At 45.9% G+C, this 19,278-nt stretch overlaps 2 protein-coding genes across 3 annotated transcripts in view; both read right to left on the bottom strand.

Annotated features, from left to right (window-relative positions):
- The window catches only part of IGSF5 (immunoglobulin superfamily member 5), a 200,849-nt gene that overhangs the window by 143,318 nt on the left and 38,253 nt on the right, over window positions 1-19,278 (bottom strand). The window lies entirely within an intron of this gene.
- B3GALT5 (beta-1,3-galactosyltransferase 5) overlaps window positions 1-19,278 on the bottom strand; it is a 60,916-nt gene that overhangs the window by 12,944 nt on the left and 28,694 nt on the right. Inside the window, exons 2-4 of one of the 2 annotated variants that reach the window (XM_055105290.2) lie at window positions 13,585-14,122; window positions 4,612-5,219; window positions 293-452 (exon numbers count right to left, since the gene is read on the bottom strand). The gene's annotated coding sequence lies outside the window, so the exon portion shown is untranslated. The remainder of the gene's footprint in view (window positions 1-292; window positions 453-4,611; window positions 5,220-13,584; window positions 14,123-19,278) is intronic. The other variant, XM_055105291.2, reaches the window with a different exon arrangement.

Here is a 19,278-nt window from a genome sequence, read left to right as displayed (position 1 = left end):
AACAAGCTGCAGGTCTGGAAACCACGCATTGTAGATCTAAATGTATGGACCACTTGCATTCTTCTCTGATCTAATTAAGCAGCATTCCTGCTCCCAAAAAAAAGCAAGTCCAGTGTTCTGATGTGCACAAGTACCTTCAAATTCTGTCTCTGCCAGAATTATTTTTTTTTACGTTACTTTTTACAGTCTCTGATCTGATTCTTTCCTCTTCTGCCCACCCGTCTCTGCTATCCTCGGCAAGTTCAGGATCATCCATGGTAACGTTATAACATTAAGAAAGCGTGTAACTCACTTTTTGCTGGGTAAGAGGAACCTCTGGTTTGAAAGCTAAAGCCACAGTGTAAATGCCAAGAGGAAATTTGTCTCAAAGAACTGTCAGTGTAGAATGCTCCATAATTATCAGGTTCTGGGCTTGGTTTGTTTACCAAAAATGGTGATTCTGACAGGAATCACTAGGAAAAAAAAAAAAAAGAGTGTCATTCAAATCACTCGTGCCTTACCAGCAGGCCTTCACAATTTACCGTGTCTGTAGTGTCACCTTCCAACCTACTTATGTGACTCTGAGCACACATTTGAGCCCCAATCCCAACCTCACTTTTCTCATCTGTAAAATGGGTATGATCAAGGCAAACAAAGTCCACAACAGTAACAATATGCCAATCCCCCAGAATCCTTCAAGCCTAATAAGATAGGATAGCACCTAGCAGCTTTTTAAAGAGACATGATAAACTCATAAATTAGAGTCTCACTTCTCATCCTGATAATTTACCTTATTTACATAACAGAGTCTGTAGTTAATGCTGAGAGAATTTAACACAGAGAATAAATCCAATTCTTAACACAATAGCGGCACTTTAAAAATGTTATCATGGGTGAGAGGACAGAGAGGACAGCAAGAAATGAAACTGAAAGAGCGAAAAGCAGAGTTGGTTTGGGCTTTTTAATTTTATTTCAGAGACCAGATGTCACTCTGTCTCCCAGGCTGGAGCACAGCAGCACAATCCTAGCTCACTACAGCCCTGAACTCCTGGGCTCAAGCGATCCTCCTGCCTCAGCCTCCCAAGTAGCTGTGACCACAGGCGCATGCCACCATACTCTTCTAATTTTGTATTTTTTGTAGAGATGGGGTTTCACTATGTTGCCCAGGCTAGTCTCAAACTCCTGGGCTCACGCAGTCCCCTGCCTTGGCCTCCCAAAACACTGGAATTACAAGGGCAAGCCACTGTGCCCAGCCAAGAGCTGGTTATTTTGATGGCCAAAAGAGCACCTGAAAATTTCATCGTCAAAATTCTGTTCTACATATATTCGCCAAAAGCAACATGAAATAATAATGGAGCTTTCTAGAACCAGCTCGCTCTCCAGAGACTTCTTTCCTGGAGGCAAACTTAGCCAACTACCTGCTCTGCTTGGCACCCCTGGGGAGTTCCTGCCCAGCTCCTGCCCCCAGCAACTTCAGAGAAATCACAGCAGAAGGCAAGCAGGAGACCAGAACTTGTCTGAACTGGTGCTCCAGGATGCTGCAAAGTTTCTTTCTTTTCTTTCTTTCCTTCCTTCTCTCCTTCCTTCCTTTCTTTACTTTTCTTTCTCTTTCTCTCCTTTCTCTTTCTTTCTTTCTTTCATTATTTATTTGCATGGCTAAGATATGCAGCTGATTAGGGGGGTTGGGGGGCTTTCTCCCCCACAATACATTTTAGAGAGAAACATAAAAACCAAGTGCAAGGGAAAGAAGATATTTTTCTACTTTGTTTCCTTGCTTGAATAATTCTGCTCCTTTTCTATGGGTTGCTTTAACAGTAAACCTTAAATTCTCATTCTCTCTGATGTGCCTTTCCTCAGGGCCCTTCACAGGGATCTAAATTCCCAGGGATGGGCACTCACCTCATGCAGTGCATTGGCCAAACTGTTTCCCAGGAGGCAGAGCAGGTGCCAAACCCAACTGGCAGAGCAGGTGCCAAACCCAAATGACCCGGGGTCATTTGTTTTCATGGGCAATTGAACATTTTTCCTGCCTAAAGTGGAGTTACCACCAGAAGTCACAGCTCAGAATCCTCATATATGAGACATCTGCATCTTTGGCTGAGTCTGTATTGTGCCTAAAGAGGACCTGGGGGCCAGCCTTCCACTGAAGGAGGAGGTAGGGGCACCTGCAGCACCAGCAGACAGAGCCTGGAAAGGGCAGCCTGTGCCCCCAGATCCTAGCCACCCCAGGCCAGCTGCAAAGCAGAAGCCCTCAGCACAAGCTAGCTCTGCCTTACCTGGGACAGAGCCATGAACAGGCACTATCTGTACTACAGAAGCCCTACCTCCAAACACATCTAGACCACCAGGCTATATGGCCTGACCAGCCAGTCAATAACGGAATGGCAGTTTCTTCAGCAGATTCTGCACTCCAGGTGTATTAGTCAGGGTTCTCTAGAGAGATCGAACCAACAGGTTATGGATAGATAGAAAGACTGATAGGTAGATCAATCAAAAGATAGATAGGCAGGTAGGTAGGTAAGTAGGTAGGTAGACAGATAGATAGATAGACAGACAGATAGATGAGAAGAAGTTTCTTAGGAGAATTGGCTAGCGTGATTATGGAGGTGGGGAAATATCGTGACAGGCCATGCAAGCTGGAGACGCTGGGATGCCAAGAGTGTGGCTCAGTCCAAGATCAAGAGCCTCAGAACCAGATATGCCAATGGTGTAACTATCAGTCCAAGGCCAAAGGCCTGAGAACCCAGAAACCTGCTTGGTATAAATCCTCGGGTCCAAAGGCCAGAGAGCCTGCAGCTCTGATGTCCAAGGGCAGGAGAAGAAGAATATCCCAGCTCCAGCAGAGAAAGAGGAATTCACATTTCTTCTGCCTTCTTCTTCTATCTGGGCCCAGTCAATGGATGGTGCCTGCCCACATGGAGGGCAGCTCCTCCCCACTCAGCCCACTGACTCACAGCCAATCTCCTCTGGAAACACCTTCACAAACACACCCAGAAATAATGCTTTACCAGTTCTCTAGGTATTTATTAATCCAGCCAAGTTGACACCTAAAAGTAACCATCACACCAGGCTTTGCTCTGTAACTCATGAGCAAAATAGATGCCAGGAGAGAACCTTGGAACTGAAGGAGATAAATACAGTGCAGAACGTGTAGACCTCCCTTCTCCTCTGCCTCTGCCTGCCGCAGGCTCCTCTGAGTGTATCCCATCTGCTGGCTCCCGCCCCCTGCCTAGGTCACTGCCCCCCTTCTGGCCATAGTGCCTGAAGGGCAAGGGGTATGTCTTACACCCCTCCTGAAACCCCAGAGAACTGTGCACAAGCTGGTTGCTGGGTACATTTTGAATTAAAGTGGAACAAGTAAGTAACACACAAAGCTAGAGCCGTCAGGATAGGGAAAGACTCTCTAAGGGGAAATCTGGGCATCAGCATCCTACCCGCACAGGCATGTGCAGCGTCCTGGGACTCTCCCCAGGCCAGGTGAGGAGATCTTGCCTTAAGCCTGACCTGAGGCTACAGGGCACAGAGACAAAGGAATCAGAAGTCCACCTCTCTAAGGACTGGAAAACTGAAGGGAGGGTCTGGAAAGTTAAGTTCAAGATGCACTTCCTGGATCTGAAAGGAGAGATCTGGAGTGAAGGGACAATGGCCAAGCCCCACTATGAGGCCAGAAAGAGTATGCAAGGACAAAGCACTCAGCTCAAGGGGTCTCCAGGGGCTGTGGCCCTCGGTGGAGAGGAAGCTGGTGAGCATTCTGAGCCCCGTGAAGGACGTGGCATCTGCACTGGTCCTTGAAGGGGAGGTGTGATGTAACAGGTGGAACCAGGGGATGGGAATTCCAGACCAAGGAAACCCGGGGAGGGTGTTGGCAGTCCTGAGTGCTAGAGTCTGCTTTCAGGACACTCGCTCCAGATCACTGTCTTGTATCCTTGGAGATTCTCACCACCGCACAGGCCTTGGGAGAACAAAACAGCATCACCAGGAACGCAGAAGGAACAACATCAACGTCCCTGCTGTCTGAACAACCCCATGGTTCTCAAATCCAGTGAGTGTCAGAATCACCTGGGAGGCTTGTTTAAAACCCAGGTTGAAAGGTTCCATCTCACAGAGATTCTGGCAGGTCTGGGGCCCAGGAATCTATATTTTAACATGTGGTCATTCTACTCTGGCTGGCCTGGTGAAAAACGCCAGTGGAAACTGCCTGTACAGACCCGACCAGTAACAGGCACCATGTATAAACAAAGTCGAAGACCCCAGACCACTGTGCCCACCTTAACATTTCAGTGGATTCGTTGTACAGACTGAAAATATCCCTTCCCCTGGGGAAGGTGGAAAAGAGCATGACGGGGGTGGACGAGAACGATGCTTCTCCACTGGAAACTGGGATGGGGTAAACTCCTGTGTCACACATGGCCTGGAGCCTCCCCGCAGCTGACCCCAGACTGACGCCAGCCTGGCTGGGCCTTTGGAGGCCTGGGCTTTCTCAGAGGAAAGACATTTTAGGAGGCAAATTTTCCACGAGACTAGTGAAGCTAAGCTGCAGGACGACTCACCTCCGCTGTTTTCTTTTCCTTAAAGAGGAATGCCCCCCACCCCAATTGTATAAGCTTCAGACCCCATCAGACCTGAACCTACCCCTGGCCTCAAGCAGAGAGAATCTCCCAAGTGAGCTGAAGTGAGCAACCAGGGTGACCCTCTAAGTAATTAAGAAGTCACAGGGCGGAGGGAGATTCTCAGCAACTGCCCAGGCCCACACTGGGCTGGCAACCCCAAGTCCTCCCGGCATCCAGCTCCCTGCCCACTGGAGGAGGGCTGAGCGTCAGTGTTAGAAGCGAGAGGGTTTTGCAGCTCTTGCAGCGCGATGGTGAATGTTATGTGCCAGCTTTTCTGGGTCACTCAGTTGACAGCCTGAACAGAACAAAATGCTGACCCTCTCGTGAGTAAAAGGAAAGTTCTCCTGCCTGACTGCCTGGAGCTGGGCCTTCAGTCTTTTCCTGCCTTCAGACTTGAACTGAAACATCAGCTCTTCCTGGGTCCAGAGCTTGCCAGCTTTTGGCTCTCCTGGTTCTCAGGCCTTCAAACACAGACTGGGGCCACACCATCGACTCTCCTGGGTCTCCAACTTGCTGACTGCAGATCTTGGGACTTTCCAGCCTCCATCATTGCATGAGCATTTCCTCATAATAAATTTCTTTCTGTATACAGGCGTACCCAAGAGATAATGTAGTTTCCATTCCAGACTACTGCAATAAAACAAATATCATAATAGAGCAAATACTTTTATCTCCCAGTGCATTTAAAGTTATGTTTACAATATACTGGAGTCTATTAAATGCATAATAGCATTATGCCTAAAAAATTACATACATATCTTACGTAAAAATACTTTATTGCTTAAAAAAATGCTAATGTTCATCTGATCCTTTAGAGAATCATAATCTTTTTACTGCTGGAGGGTCTCGCCTCAATGTGGATGGCTCCTGACTGATCAGGGTCATGGTTGTTGAAGGTTGGGGTGGTCGTGACAATTTCTTAAAATACGACAACAATGAAGTTTGCCACATCAATTGACTCTTCCTTTCATGATAGATTTCTCTGTAGCATGCGACACCATTTGATAGCATTTGACCCACAGCAGAACTTATTTTGAAATTGGAATCGATCCTCTCGAATCCTGCTACTGCTTCATCAACTAACTCTACGTAACACTGTAAATTCTTTCTTGTCATTTCAACAATGTTCACAGCATCTTCACCAGGAGTGGATTCCATTTCAAGAAACCACCTTCTTTGTTCATCATAAGAGGCAGCTCCTCATCCACTGAAGTTTTATCATGAAGCCGACCATGGTGGCTCATCCCTGTAATCCCAGCACTTTGGGAGCCCAAGGCAGGCAGATCACTTGAGGCCAGCAGTTCAAGACTAGCCTGGCCAACATGGCAAAACCCTATCTCTACAAAAAATTAGCCAGGAGTGGTGGCACACACCTGTAATCCCAGCTACTTGGGAAGCAACTGTATTTCTCCTACCTTGCTAGCAGGCATGTAAATTAACACACTTTGGAAAGCTGTATATACCTTGGCAGTTTCTGCTACAGATAAACATATGTGCTATGATCTAGCAAATCATTCCTGCACACAGACCCAGCAGCAATTATTGCTTATGTCCACTAAGACATGATCAAGAATGTTCACAGCAGCATTGCTCATAATTGCAAAAAATTGTTGTATCAATCTAGATCCAAACAGGAGAGAAAAACCACATAGTACTTTGACCAGGGAAAGTCAAATACAAAGAAACATTTACTATAATAAGGGAGTGGAGTAATGAGAGACTAACAGTAATAAAGTCAAGACAGTTCCAAAGAATATACAAACAACCATATATAAGGAATGGCCACTGCCCCTAGGGCTGAGATTGAGCAACTGAGAAAATGCCCCCAATCCCAGGGCTGAGATCTAGACCCCACTAAAAGGGCACAGCTATGCCCACTGAATGGCAGAGACATCACTGCAGATCCACATTAGAGGAACATGTTTGGAATCCACCCTCTGGAACTTGCCAGAAATCTGCCCTCTAGGTTGCACGGAAAGCAGTTCACCAGTTGTCTCACAGATGCACTCTGCTACAAAACACCTAGCGGGTGTACCCGGGGAAACTGCTGTCTTGCCAAGTACTCCTGTAACACCACAGGGGCTACCAAACCAGTGTCCCTGAACCAGGAAGGAAAAACTGTTTCCCCTGCAATGCCCCTCCAGGACCCTCCACTGATAAGCTTCAAGAGCCAGATTGCAAAGGGAAAATATTTAGAGGGCCCAGACCCATTTCCAGAGACCAGGCAAAAAGGGTGAATTTGGAGCCAAGAGGCAATAAATTCATAACACAACTCTAGTCAAGAAATTTCCATCAACAGCAGAATGAATGAATGAAATGCTACATAGCCATAAAAACTACAAACTATTGACATGCGATGTATTAATCTGACAGATGTTGAGTGAAAAGAGCTAGACATGAAATGATTCCATTTATATGAAGTTCAAAACCAGGAAAAACTTATCAATGATGAAGGAAGTCAGCAGAATGTTTATCTTTGGTGGAGAATTATTGACTGCAAGGGAACAGAGGAACCTCTGGAGAGACGAATACATTCTATTCTAGATCTCGGTGGTGATTACATGGGTGGAAATATATGTAAAAACTCATTGAGCCATGCAGCGAAGATTTGCACACTTCACTATATGCAAATTGTACCAGGTTAATATTTTTAAATAAGTTTAATTAAAAATAAATCTCTGAAAAAGACACATCTTCTGTAGAATTGCCCAAATTTATTTGACCACAAATCCGACTATTTCTGGGAGAGCATTTCATGGGCCAGTGTCTCACAAAACAGATTCCAGGAAATAAAGTCTGGAGTTTGCTTTTTTTGTCAGCTCTGAAGTTCTTGCAGCTGCTTTTACACATCAGTTGGCCAGATATTGAAGGCAGGATCCTTGATCAAACTGTGAAGTTTGCTATGATGATTCTCATAATATTTCACTAATTGCCAAATCAATATCTACTCTGTTTTCCATTATAAATCAGCTGAAGAAGCTGCAGAGCAGATATAGGAGTCCCTTTTTGCTAACCCCTTTTGCTAACCTAGCAGGCAGCCTGCTAGGATAAAAGGAATGAGGAATTTGGAATCAGAAGGCCCTGGTTCACATCTCAGCTCAAACACAGTGGTGGTGTAGCACGGCCCAGGGCACTTACATGTTCTACACCTGTGTCCTTGTGCCAAACTGGCAATAACACTGCCTGCCTCACAGAATGGTTGGGAAGTGCTGCATGCCCAGCAGTAATTATTTCTGTCCTAACTTCTAACAAACCTCAACTCAGTTTTGCCTTCAAGGTCTACCCTGCCAGAGGCGTTCTGCCCACCACCCATCCAGTTATATGACAAACAGGGTGTACACTTTCCATAGCCTGACTTGAACCCCAGGGAGAGTGGGAAGTGTGGTCGAAGGTGCTGAGTGCCTCAATCCTGGCTCACCACTCACATCCAGGTCATACCTACTGAGAGCCCGCTGGCACCTGCAGTGAGAACCCAGCTTGGGGGGCACCTGCTGCTACAAGGACAATGACCTTCTCTTGGAGCTCCAGGGGGAGGAACAGAATTGGACCTCACAGGGTTCACTATGGGAAGTAGGCTCTTTAGAGAGCCAGTTAAGGAGCCACAAGCACCCCCTCCCACAAACGTCCTTACATCACGGGTCCTTTCAACACAGTCGGGTGAAGCCTGTGAACTCCTCTGAATAACGTTTTTACATGCATAATACAAAACATACAGAATTACAGGGGAAATCAACCATGTTGAAATAAATGGATCAAAATATTTTTAAAAGTGAGCCAGAATAATATACACACTTCTTCATTGCCTCATTTAATAATGATTTCCAGCTCTAGATCTGATAAAAAAAAAAAAAAAACTGCCTTAACTTTGCAGGCAGGACTAGCTTCGCCGGTATTTGGAGATGTCCACTGCTATTACGGTGCGATGTGAAAATAAGTGATTTCTTTCAGTGACAAAGTCACAAGTTCTACTACTGTGGGTGAGGGCCTCCTCCCAAAAAACTCCCATGTTAAAGTCCTCACCACCAATACCTCAGAATGTGACCTTATTTGGAGACTGCCTCCACACTAAGTTTCAATGAGGTCATTGGGGGATCCCTAACCCACATGACAGGTATTCCTTCAGGGAAATTTGGACACAGACTCACAGAGAAAACACAGTGTGAAGAGGAAGGCAGGGCTCAAGGCTTTGTGTCTCCCAGCCAAGGAATGCCAAAGGCAGCCAGCCACTCCCAGAGCCTGCGGGAGGGCCTGGAGTAGATTCTCCCTGACAGCCTCAGAAGAACCAACCCCAGTGACACTCTGGTCTCAGACTTCTAGTCTCCAAAGCCCTGAGACAGCAAATGTCTGTGTTTTAAGCCACCCAGTTTGAGGCCCTTTGTTACCACAGCCGCAGGGAACTAAGACAGTGCCTATATTCATAAAGAAAGGAAGGGCTCAATTTCAGTTAGAGGTTCCTGAAAATAAGGATGTCATGTTTTGGGGTGCTCAGGGTCTTCTTCCACCAAGGGTGAATAGTGGTGGACAGGTTCACATAGCGGGGACTCCTGAGCTGAGTGACCGTCGCACTTCAAAACCACGATGGCACCGATTCAGGGGAAGACATCACGGTGACCTCATTCCCAGCCACTCTAGAAGAAGGTTTTTTTTTCTTTATGGTTGTTTTATCTGACCTTGTCTTCTGGCTGGACCACGGCTGAGTGAGGGTGTTGGTGCTGGGGTGGAAGAAGTGGGACATGGTGAGCTGCTTATTTTTACCTTTTTTTTTTTTTGTAAAATACATTTTTTAATCTTATTTAAAAAATGGTGATAGTAGCTGACAATTTTTTAATTTTTTTCTACTAAGCAAAATAAACTGTCAAGTCTATTTCAACGGCTCCCCCATCTAAATGATGTTTGAATCATCTCTCCAGTATCCTGTGGCCGTTCCACCAGAGCCACAGGAGAGCACCCCGGCTCAGCTGGGACCCTTGCTGGTCACCAACGAGCCAGGTGCTGGCATCTGCATGCAGGTATGAACGGGGTGCTTGTGGCCTCCGCTTGGTTGAAAGGGAATTTCAAGCGTCCCCACCCAGGGAGCAATGGTTTCTTTCTCAGCCTTTCCCATCTGCTTGTGGCAGCTCAACCAAGAACTGTGGACAAAAATCTCACTCATCGTCCCCTTTCAAGCTCGCAGATGCTGCTGCTGCTGTGGCCACAGGAAGCTCCGTGAGGTATTGCCCTGGCCACACAGCCTCAGGAACAGCCTGTGCCCGCCTTTTGCAGCTGACCAGTGAAGGCAGGAACATGCCCTGTTGGAAGGGCTCTCGTGTCATCTGCAGCTGTCACCTACAAATAAGGTCACATTCTGAGGCAGGACTTTAACAAAGGAATTTTTGAGGAGGGGGCCCTGACCCACAGGAGTAGAACTTGTGACTTGGCTACCAAGAGAAATCACCTGTATTTATTTTATTTTGTCTCTCGGTGGAGAAGCAGAGCCCTGCACCTTCATCCCAGGCCCTTCCACTGATTCGGGAAGCCTCTTCTGATCACCTCCCCTGGGGCAGGCAGGGGTCCAGGTGCTGGGGGTTCCACGACGAAGATGACAAATCTTTGCGGGGTTCAGGATTCACAGCATGAGCCAAGCGGTAACTGGGATCTGACACAGCAGGGTGGTGCGTGAGGTCTGGCAGAGACTCCAGTTGGGTGCCTCTGGATCCTCATCCCAACCAGGCCTCCACCTTTACATTTCCATGTCTGTCTCTGCACTGCCCAGTTTTAGCAAGAATCCTGCAAAGTTGGTTTTGGCAGGATCCCCCACCATCGCTATCTGATCAGTTCCTTGTCTTCTACCCTCAGTGTCTGGCCACCTTGGACTCTGCCTCCAGATCCCCAACGTCACTATCTGATCGGTTACTCGTCCCCCACCCTTGATGTCTGGTCACCCTGGTCTGCCTCCAGCAAGGTGGGTTTAGCCAGAATCCCCCTCGCCCCTGGGGTCTCCTCTTAGTAACTTTCCACCCACTGAGCCTTCCACCCTGTTTCTGGGCTGCACCTCCCCACTTGTCCGTGCTGTATTCAGAATTAAGCTCGGCTCTATACTGAGGTCTCTTTCCCCTACTGCAATAGTTCCTGAATAGAAACTGTCTTCACCTCCTACCTCCAGCTCTGGCTTTTCTTTAACAGGGCAGGGGAGAGAACAGAGGTCCTGCCTGTGGATATTCAGGGAGACCTGCTCCAGGGAGGCTGGCAGGCAGAGGCAGGGAATCCGGAAGGGCCTGTGGGTTCCAGAAACAGCACGGTGTGCAGAGGGAAAGCTGAGAAAGGAGGCTGGAGACAGGCAGGGCAGCTCAGAATGGCCTAGAGGAGCAAATGAGCAGTCTGGGCTCTGGCCAAGCACATCAGGGGGCCCATGGTCCTTCTCAGGGTTTTATGGGCCCAGGAGTCTAGAGTCCAGCAGGGCCTCTCTGTCCCACTCATCAATACAACAGAGAAGCCTCCAATCAATCAAGTGACTGGGGAGAAAAGCCATAGGGATTTGTACACATGATCACCGGTCTCAGGACTGATGAATTCAGAGCTGGAAGGCATTTTAAGGATTGTCTTAGTCACCTCGGGCAACCACGACAAAATACCACACACTGGGTGGCTTAAATATCAGAAATGTCTTTTCTCATGGTACTGGAGACTGGAGTCTAAGGTCAGGGTACCAGCACAGCCGGGTTCTGGCGAGGGCCTCCTCCTGGCTTGCAGATGGTCGGCTTCCTGTTGTATCCCCACAACGGCAGAGACAGCCCTGGTGCCTCTTCCTACAGGGACGCTCATCCCATCACGAGCGCTCCACCCTCGGGACCTCACTGAACCTACTCAGCTCCCAATGTCTTCCTCTCCAATCACCATCCCTTTGGGGGTGAGGCCTTCAACACAGGAATTGTAAGGAGACACAATTCAGTCCATAGCAAAGATCATCTCCCACCATTTATTGAGCACCTGCTGTATACAGCATGGCACTGGTCATGGGGAGTGGCCATGGGGGTCTCCTCAGATTTCCCTCAACTGCATGGAGGGCCAATCTTGTCCCCCAGAATGTACAACCAGAGGGAAGTGCTGCTCTCTTCCAACCTATCCACTGTGCTTCATGCTAGGAAGCATCACTTAACTCCCTAGACTATTATTCTCTCCTAAACATAGAGAAGACAACCTCACCTGGCCTTGGGACTCAGACTCAGGACAGTGAGAAAGAGAAGGTGCACATGCTAGGAGGGTCTGGCCCCCATTCAGGCTCTGTCCTGTCCCCTCCCCTCACTCTATAATCTACCGCCTGCTGAAGCTCTATTTTTTTTTTAACTTAAGTACCTTTACTTGCAGCTCCAAATCTCTAAGCAGCCAAAAGCACAGTCAATATTTTTATAACCTGATTCTTTTAAATCTGATGCATTCTTTTCTGATTAATAACCCAAATAACACTGAATGATTTTATTTGAACAATTTTGTCCACAGTGTCAAATATGTTGTCTATAGATTCAGAAAGGCCAATCTACAATGGACTTTTTTTAAAAAAGTAAGATTTGATTACACAATAAGCTAAGAATCAAAGCAATGAGGTCTTTCTTCTGAACCAAAACTAAACTAAACAAATTAATACCATAGCAAAAGAGGATCATCAGAACATCATTAATAGGGCTGCCAATTATTCTGTGCAACCAACCACATTAGAAAACTCTGAAAATTTTGTAAAAGCTTTTTAACTGTCTACATCTAGTGAGATAACAGGAGGATGGTATCTTTAACCCCATATAAAACACCTTGAAAACAAAGACAAGTGCTTTCTCCCAAAGAACATCTTCTCCCAGATTATTCTGGAAGCTTGTTGCCCTAATGGTAAAGCCATAGACTCTAGGCTGCTTGAGTAAGGTCTCCACGAAGAATTTGACAGTGATAGGAATTCAGCATGCAAACCACAGACAAAGGGTTGGGGAAGGAAGAGGAAGACTTTAAACAAGGGGCCGGGCATGGTGACTCACGCCCATAATCCCAGCACTTGGGAGGCTGAAGTCAGTGGATCACTTGAGCTCAGGAGTTAAAGACCAGCGTGGCCAGCAAGGTGAAACCCTGTCTCTACAAAAAATACAAAAATTACCCGGGCATGGTGGCACACACCTGTAATCCCAGCCACTCAGGAGACTGAGGCCCGAGAACCAAAAACTTAATTAATTAATTAAAACAAGGGAGTATGATCCTTCTAGAAACTGGCCTGCTGGATTTCAATTTATATGAGGCACCCTAAACCACAGGCAATGGAAGCAATTTCCAGCGCTCAGATTGAATTGTGCTACACGAAGCCATCTTAACTCTACAAGGCTTGAGAATTTGTTCTTGACAAACAAGTTTGGCCGTCCTCAAGGTGAGAACCAAAGACTCCTTCAGTTGGCTGGCAATGTCCTGTTGTTCCAAGGGACTTCCTCTGCCTCTCGGCCATCAGGACATCCTTGTTCCCTTTCAGCTGTGTGGAGTTTTTGGTTTTTTTTGTTTTGCTTTTTTGAGACAGGGTCTCACTCTGCCACCCAGGCTGGAGTGCGGAGGCGCCATCTTGGTTCACTGCCACCTCCACCTCCCAGGGTTAAGTGATCCTCCTGTCTCAGCCTCCCAAGTAGCTGGGACTACAGGCATGCACCACCACACCCAGGGAATTTTTGTATTTTTTCTAGAGATGGGGTTTTGCTATATTACCCAGGCTCGTCTCGAACTTCTGAGTTCAAGGGATCCACCTACCTCCGTCTCCCAAAGTGCTGAAAATAGAGCCATGAGCCACTGCACCCAACCCCCTTTCAGTTCTTGACCCTCCTGCTCTTTCCCAGTTTTGCTTTCCTCTTTCTCTCTCTGCTCAGCTAACTCTTCCTTACCTTTAATCCTCATTTCCTTATTCACTACTCACAGCACCCCATTTTGTACTGTATCACTTTAATTATTGGGATTGTATTTTATTAATTCTTGGTACAAACCTTGGAATACCACCCACCTTTCTTACTAGCCAATAACTCCAGAAGGTCAGCAGGCACCATTTTCTGTATATTTCATCATTCTGGACAGGATGTGGCACTCAGAAGCCCAGTGGAGACTTTCGAATGAACAAATGAGAAATGAAGCTGCTCATGTCTCCAAAAGCAAAATTATGTTTCTTTGTGACTTGGATACATTTTCTTACTTGAACACAAATGCTTGGTTTCAATGGCCTCTCTTCCAGATGAAACTGTTGTATGAAAAATTTAAGAGCGTTAGGTAATTTTGCTTACGTACCCTGCAAAAGACTTCAATTATTCCTCAGAAGAAAGAGAATCTGGCTTATTCAATGGAGGAAGAAGTAACATCAAGAGTTTCACCCGTGCTGTTCATACAGAGGAGGCCGGTGGGTGATTACAGCCAAAGGGAACTCCTCGGGAGTGTTGAGAAGCAGTAGTCCAGGGCACCAGCTTCCAGGCAAAGCTGCAGAGGCAGCCTGCCACCTTTCCACACCAGCAGGAGACCTTCGGTCACACCACGCATTCTCTGTTCTTGATCTTGAAAATGGAATTTTAAAAAGCATGTAGAATCAATAAAAGAGATGTTTTCATAAGCACTTTACTCCAACCGTGCAAGGGGCGAGAATAAATGCATCCAAGATATCCTACCTGTGCTGGGAGGCAGAGGGCGGCTGCGGGATCAGTGTCCCAGCCTAAGATTTCACTGAGAACAGGTTTTAATGTGGGGACCTTTGTTTAACAGAGTAAAAACTATTATACTAACAAAGCGATCTGCCCCGGGTCGGGACAGTTTGGCTAACAGGGATGCTGACAGTGAATTATTCTCCCCTTTTGACCACTGCCTGCCCTTGGGGTGTGGTGTTTCTCAAAGGTTGTCCCAACTGGAACAGGGACAACAGGTCTCTATTCCAAGTCCAGTATGACTCCCCCCAATTTGCCTCTTAGCCAGCAGAGACCCTGGCAGGAGCTAGTCCAGGAGGTGCTGCTGGTCTCCAGCACCTCGGTGTGTCCAAGCCACCTCGCACAGATGTGAAATGGGGAGACACCACGTGGTGTCAGCCACAGAGAGGCTCCACACACACCAAACCACTGCTGGGGCAGTCGCCACTGGTTATTTTCCAGATGTGAGGAAACCAACGCATCTATCATGAACCACTACCTCCTGCTGGGAAAATTCTGATAAGGAAGAACTTAAGAAAAAGAAGCCATCTCTGGCTGAGTCCACCAGGATAGGAGAATTTCCTGCCTCCCTCCAAAGGCAAAGAAAAGCTTGCACACTCAGGGCGAGACCTGAGGGTCAGATTCCCAGAAAAGGAGAAAAGAAAACAAAAACATCAGCTGAGAAAGTTGTCTCTGTTCCTGGACCAAACCTCATGATAGGAAGAGGGCAACTGTGCCTTTATATGCCCGCTGCCTGTGGTTACCAAATAAGACTCCGGGAACGGTCAGGAAAGTGTGATTTTGGACACAGTAGGGATGTCAGCAGCAGGGTGAGCAGATACAGGCCAGCAGAGAAATACGTGGTGTCTTCCAGCCATGACTTAGGGAGCACGTTGCTAACCAGGTCATGCCTGACGCCTCCATTCCCTGGGGCTCATGCTCTTGATTATGACTGCATCATAATTTGGGCCAATCATCTGACAACACAAGCCACCCCTGGCAGTATAAGAAGAGTGAGAAGAAAGGGGGGTGAGCCAGTCAACACACATCCATCCCCCCAAGACAGTCAGTGCAGCATGGTGGGGAGGTAGAAGCCTGTGACCCTGGGGAGGCCAGTGCTGGGGTCTTCCAGTCACTCCTGGATAATCTTAGCAAATCATTTTTTCTCTCCCAACCCAAGCTCTCATTTTTAAAAGGTCACAATGCCCAATCTGAAGGTTGATGTGAGAATTAAATGAAAGCATTCATGGCACACAGTAGGAGTTTAATAAATACTAGCTCCCTTTCCCTCCTTGTGCATTACAAGAACACAAGACATTCCTTCACTTTCTCTAGGGATACACGCCATCGTTTCGAAGGTCAGACAATGGTTATGTAAGCCGCTGAAGCTGTACCTTCTCTATGTTTCCCATCACTGTGAACTTCGCACTTTTTGCAATGGAACTGTGAGAGGAAAATAAATCTTGGGACCCCAGACTCACTAAGCCAAAGGGAAGAGTCAAGCTGGCAGCTGGGTCATGCAAGCCTGCCTCCCATTTGGGTTCCTAAATAAAATGGTGACAAAGATGAAAAGCTACATACCTCCCTCATATTTTGCCCACAAGGAAACTCCTTGTGAGTCCCAAGCTCTTTACCCTACAGCATTTCTGTTAAAGTTCAACATGGTAATGTAAACAAATACCTTATCTTCACAGGTGTTGGGGACATAGGACAGAATTCAAAGTCATTTCTCTGCCTACCTGAAACAAATGCATATCTGATGGTTTCCTCTGCCCTACTGTCTATGTTACCTTATGTACAAATGCAGATTCACTGAGCCAGACAAAGGCATGAATGACTATTTACCCACCTCTCACATGAAAATTGCCTATTTCTTAATATCCTGCCCTTTCCCCTGTAAATACTAAAGACCTCAAAATCATCTTAGGAGAAAGGCATAGACCTGTCTCCCAGGCGCCCATCCTTAACTTTAGCAAGTAAACCTCCTGAAATGATTGAGACTTGCCTTGGTCATTTTCCTTGATTGACAGAACTATCAGTGTCAATCACTTCCACAAGAATGCAAGATTTTACTACAAAATAAGCCACAGAGGGGAGCAGGCAAAACTCATACTCCCCCTGCACACCAGCCTCGAGGAGCTGCGGGAAGGTAGGGGAGAAGGCATGATCTCCTCTTGCCAAATGCTAAGCACCTTTCCCTCATCAAGGAGCATCTCTCCCCCCTCTTTAAGCACACATAATAAAAAGCTTTAAAAATTTCAGCTGTCTCCTAGCAATCTGTGGCATGCTTCAAAACTTGGGAAGGAAGATGCTGACAGAGCAGAGAATGTGGATACACTTCTTTTCAAACAATAACCCACAAATGAAAGAGGAAACGCAAATTCAACCAGAAGAAAAAGCTCAATTGTTCTCCTGTCCGCCTGTCACCTACATAAAACAGCTGCGAAAGCAGAGGCAGGCAAGGCAGCTGTTGCTGCCAGGAGAGCTAATGCTAAGGCTTTTCACACAGGCTTTGCTTTTCTTTTTCTTTTCTTTTTTTTTTTTTTTTTTTTCTGAGCTAGAGTCTCGCTCTGTTGCCCAGGCTGGAGTGCAGTGGCGCAATCTTGGCTCACTGCAGCCTCCCCCTCCCAGGTCCGAGTGATTCTCCTGCCTCAGCCTCCCAAGTAGCTGGGATTACAGGCGTGAGCCACTGTGCCCGGCCCAGGGTTTTATTTTCACCAACATGAAACTGCACTGATAGGCTTTTCAATCCTGCGATGCTGCCCAGCTCCGTCAGCATCTCCACAAGGCCCTCGCCAATGGCCCCATTGAGTCCAGTTTAGTACTCATTCCATTTCATTCACGTAACAGACTCAAGCTACCCCTCCCCACCGTGTCTATCCCATTAGTAAAGAACATTTACAACATTTTTTTTTTTTTGAGACAAGTTCTCACTCTTTCGCCCAGGCTGGAGTGCAGTGCCACGATCTTGGCTCACTGCAGCCTTGACCTCTCGGGCTCAAGCAATCCTCCTGCCTCAGCCTCCCAAGTAGCTGGGATCAAAGGCACACACCACCATGCCCAGCTTTCTTTTTTTTTTTTTTTTTTTTTTTTTTTTGTGGCAATGGGAGTCTCGTTATGTTGCCCAGTCTGTTCTCTAACTCCTGGCTTCCAGCCATGATCCTGCCTCAGCCTCCCAATGTGCTGGGATTACAGGCGTGAGCCACCATGCCCAGCCAACAAAATATTTAAAATAGGCTATTTTGACTAAGACAAAATCAAAATTATCCCACTTCCTCCATATGTTAATCCATTTTAAAAAGTGAGGAAAATGTTCTTGTCTGTATTTTCTAACGTCTTCAAAAACACCTGATCCTACAAGTACTTTCCAAAGAAAGAGACAGAGCAAACAGAAACATCCAAAAACAAACAAACAAAAAAGAAACTTGAAAATCCAAATAGGAGGTATATAAGAAGAGGAAACTCAATGTATGTAACTCCTTAAGTTACCGTACCTCAATTGCTTTGTCTATGCAGGTCCCTGGGTCTCCAATGCCCTTCCATGCCTTCTCAGCTCAGCCATTCCTACATTCTTCAAATGAAATGTCCCATCCTCTCGGTTTCCCCAGAGCAGAGATCAGTAATTTATTACCATTTATTACTAACTTTATATATGCTTCTTTATAGCAGTCATTATATTATAATATAAAGGACACTATTTTATAAACATCTCTGAAGCTGACCTTTGCTTTCTTCATTTGCTAATTCTCGTGCCTAGCTCAGAGCCCGTGATGAATGGATGTGATGAAAAACTAGCCAAAGGAGAAATTAATTATTTAAGCTTGAAGCATGTAGCCTGTTATAGGGAAGATTTTCCTATGGAAAGTAACAGTTACGGAGCAAGCTACTACAGAACAGACAAGTCAAATTGGTATGCTGTTGTAAAGAACTGGTGCCTCTTTACTTTTCATATGTAAAATGGGGATCATTAATTCTACTTGAAGCTGTGGGATTTGCTACCAAAACAGCAAAAGTCCTCTTAGTCTGGTTATCAAAGCATAGCGTTTAGAACATGAATCAAAAAAACTCCTGGACAGTTAGTTTTACATGTCTCACTTTTACCAGGGACTTATAAGCCTGAATGACATTCAGAAGAGAGAGACCAGGAGAAAGAGAGCATATATTATATGATAGAATATATGAAGAATTATATGATGGAATATGAAGAATTTTCAATGTCACTTATAATGCTTAACATTTAGAAAACATGTCTCAGAGAAAGAAAAGACTAGAACAAGAACCAGTGGGTAAAAAATACTGAGATCAGATTCAATCGAAGACTTAACAATGGTTATGCAAACAATTAGTAAAATCTAAAGGTGGAATGAGCTATTCCAGAAAATAGTTAATTATTTACCATGAAGATATTAAAAAACGCGGTAAAGGGAATTCAAGCATTACATGGACTATAAGACTAGCTTAATTTTAAGAACTTTTTTTCATCTAAATTCCATAATGCTAATATTCTAGTAAACAAAGTTAGAGTAAGAATTTAGGGCATCAATTTCATATCACATTTCAGCTTTTAAAATTTTTTTATTTATTTTAATGCTTTAAAGAGACATCACTGACACTTATTTTCATAAAATCAGTTTAACTGTGGAAATCCCAGGCGTAAACACAGTTCTGTAGTGTCGGAAGCTAAAATACAACTGCTATGAATTTTAACTTCATGTTTTTAGTAATGTGAGATTTATCATGTTTGTAGTAGTGCATAACTCTAGCTAATATCCCAAACTTTCTTTACAAATGGCAAACTACTTTTTGGCATCTTCCAAACTTGAAATACCTGTTCTCACCACTATATTATACTGGAAGTCTTCACCATTCAACACCGCAAGAAAAGGAAATAAGAATGCAGCTGGGTGCAGTGGTTCACACCTATAATCCCAGCACTCTGGGAGCCTGAAGCAGGTAGATCGCTTGAGCCCAGGAGTTCGAGACGAGACCAGCCTGGGCAACATAGTGAGACTCCATCTCTACAAAAAATAGAA

This window comes from Pan paniscus, chromosome 22 (assembly GCF_029289425.2).
Source record: "Pan paniscus chromosome 22, NHGRI_mPanPan1-v2.0_pri, whole genome shotgun sequence".
NCBI classification, from domain to species: Eukaryota; Metazoa; Chordata; class Mammalia; order Primates; family Hominidae; genus Pan; species Pan paniscus.
The sequence above is the reverse complement of the archived record's forward strand: the minus strand, read 5'-3'. Positions and strand labels throughout refer to the sequence as shown.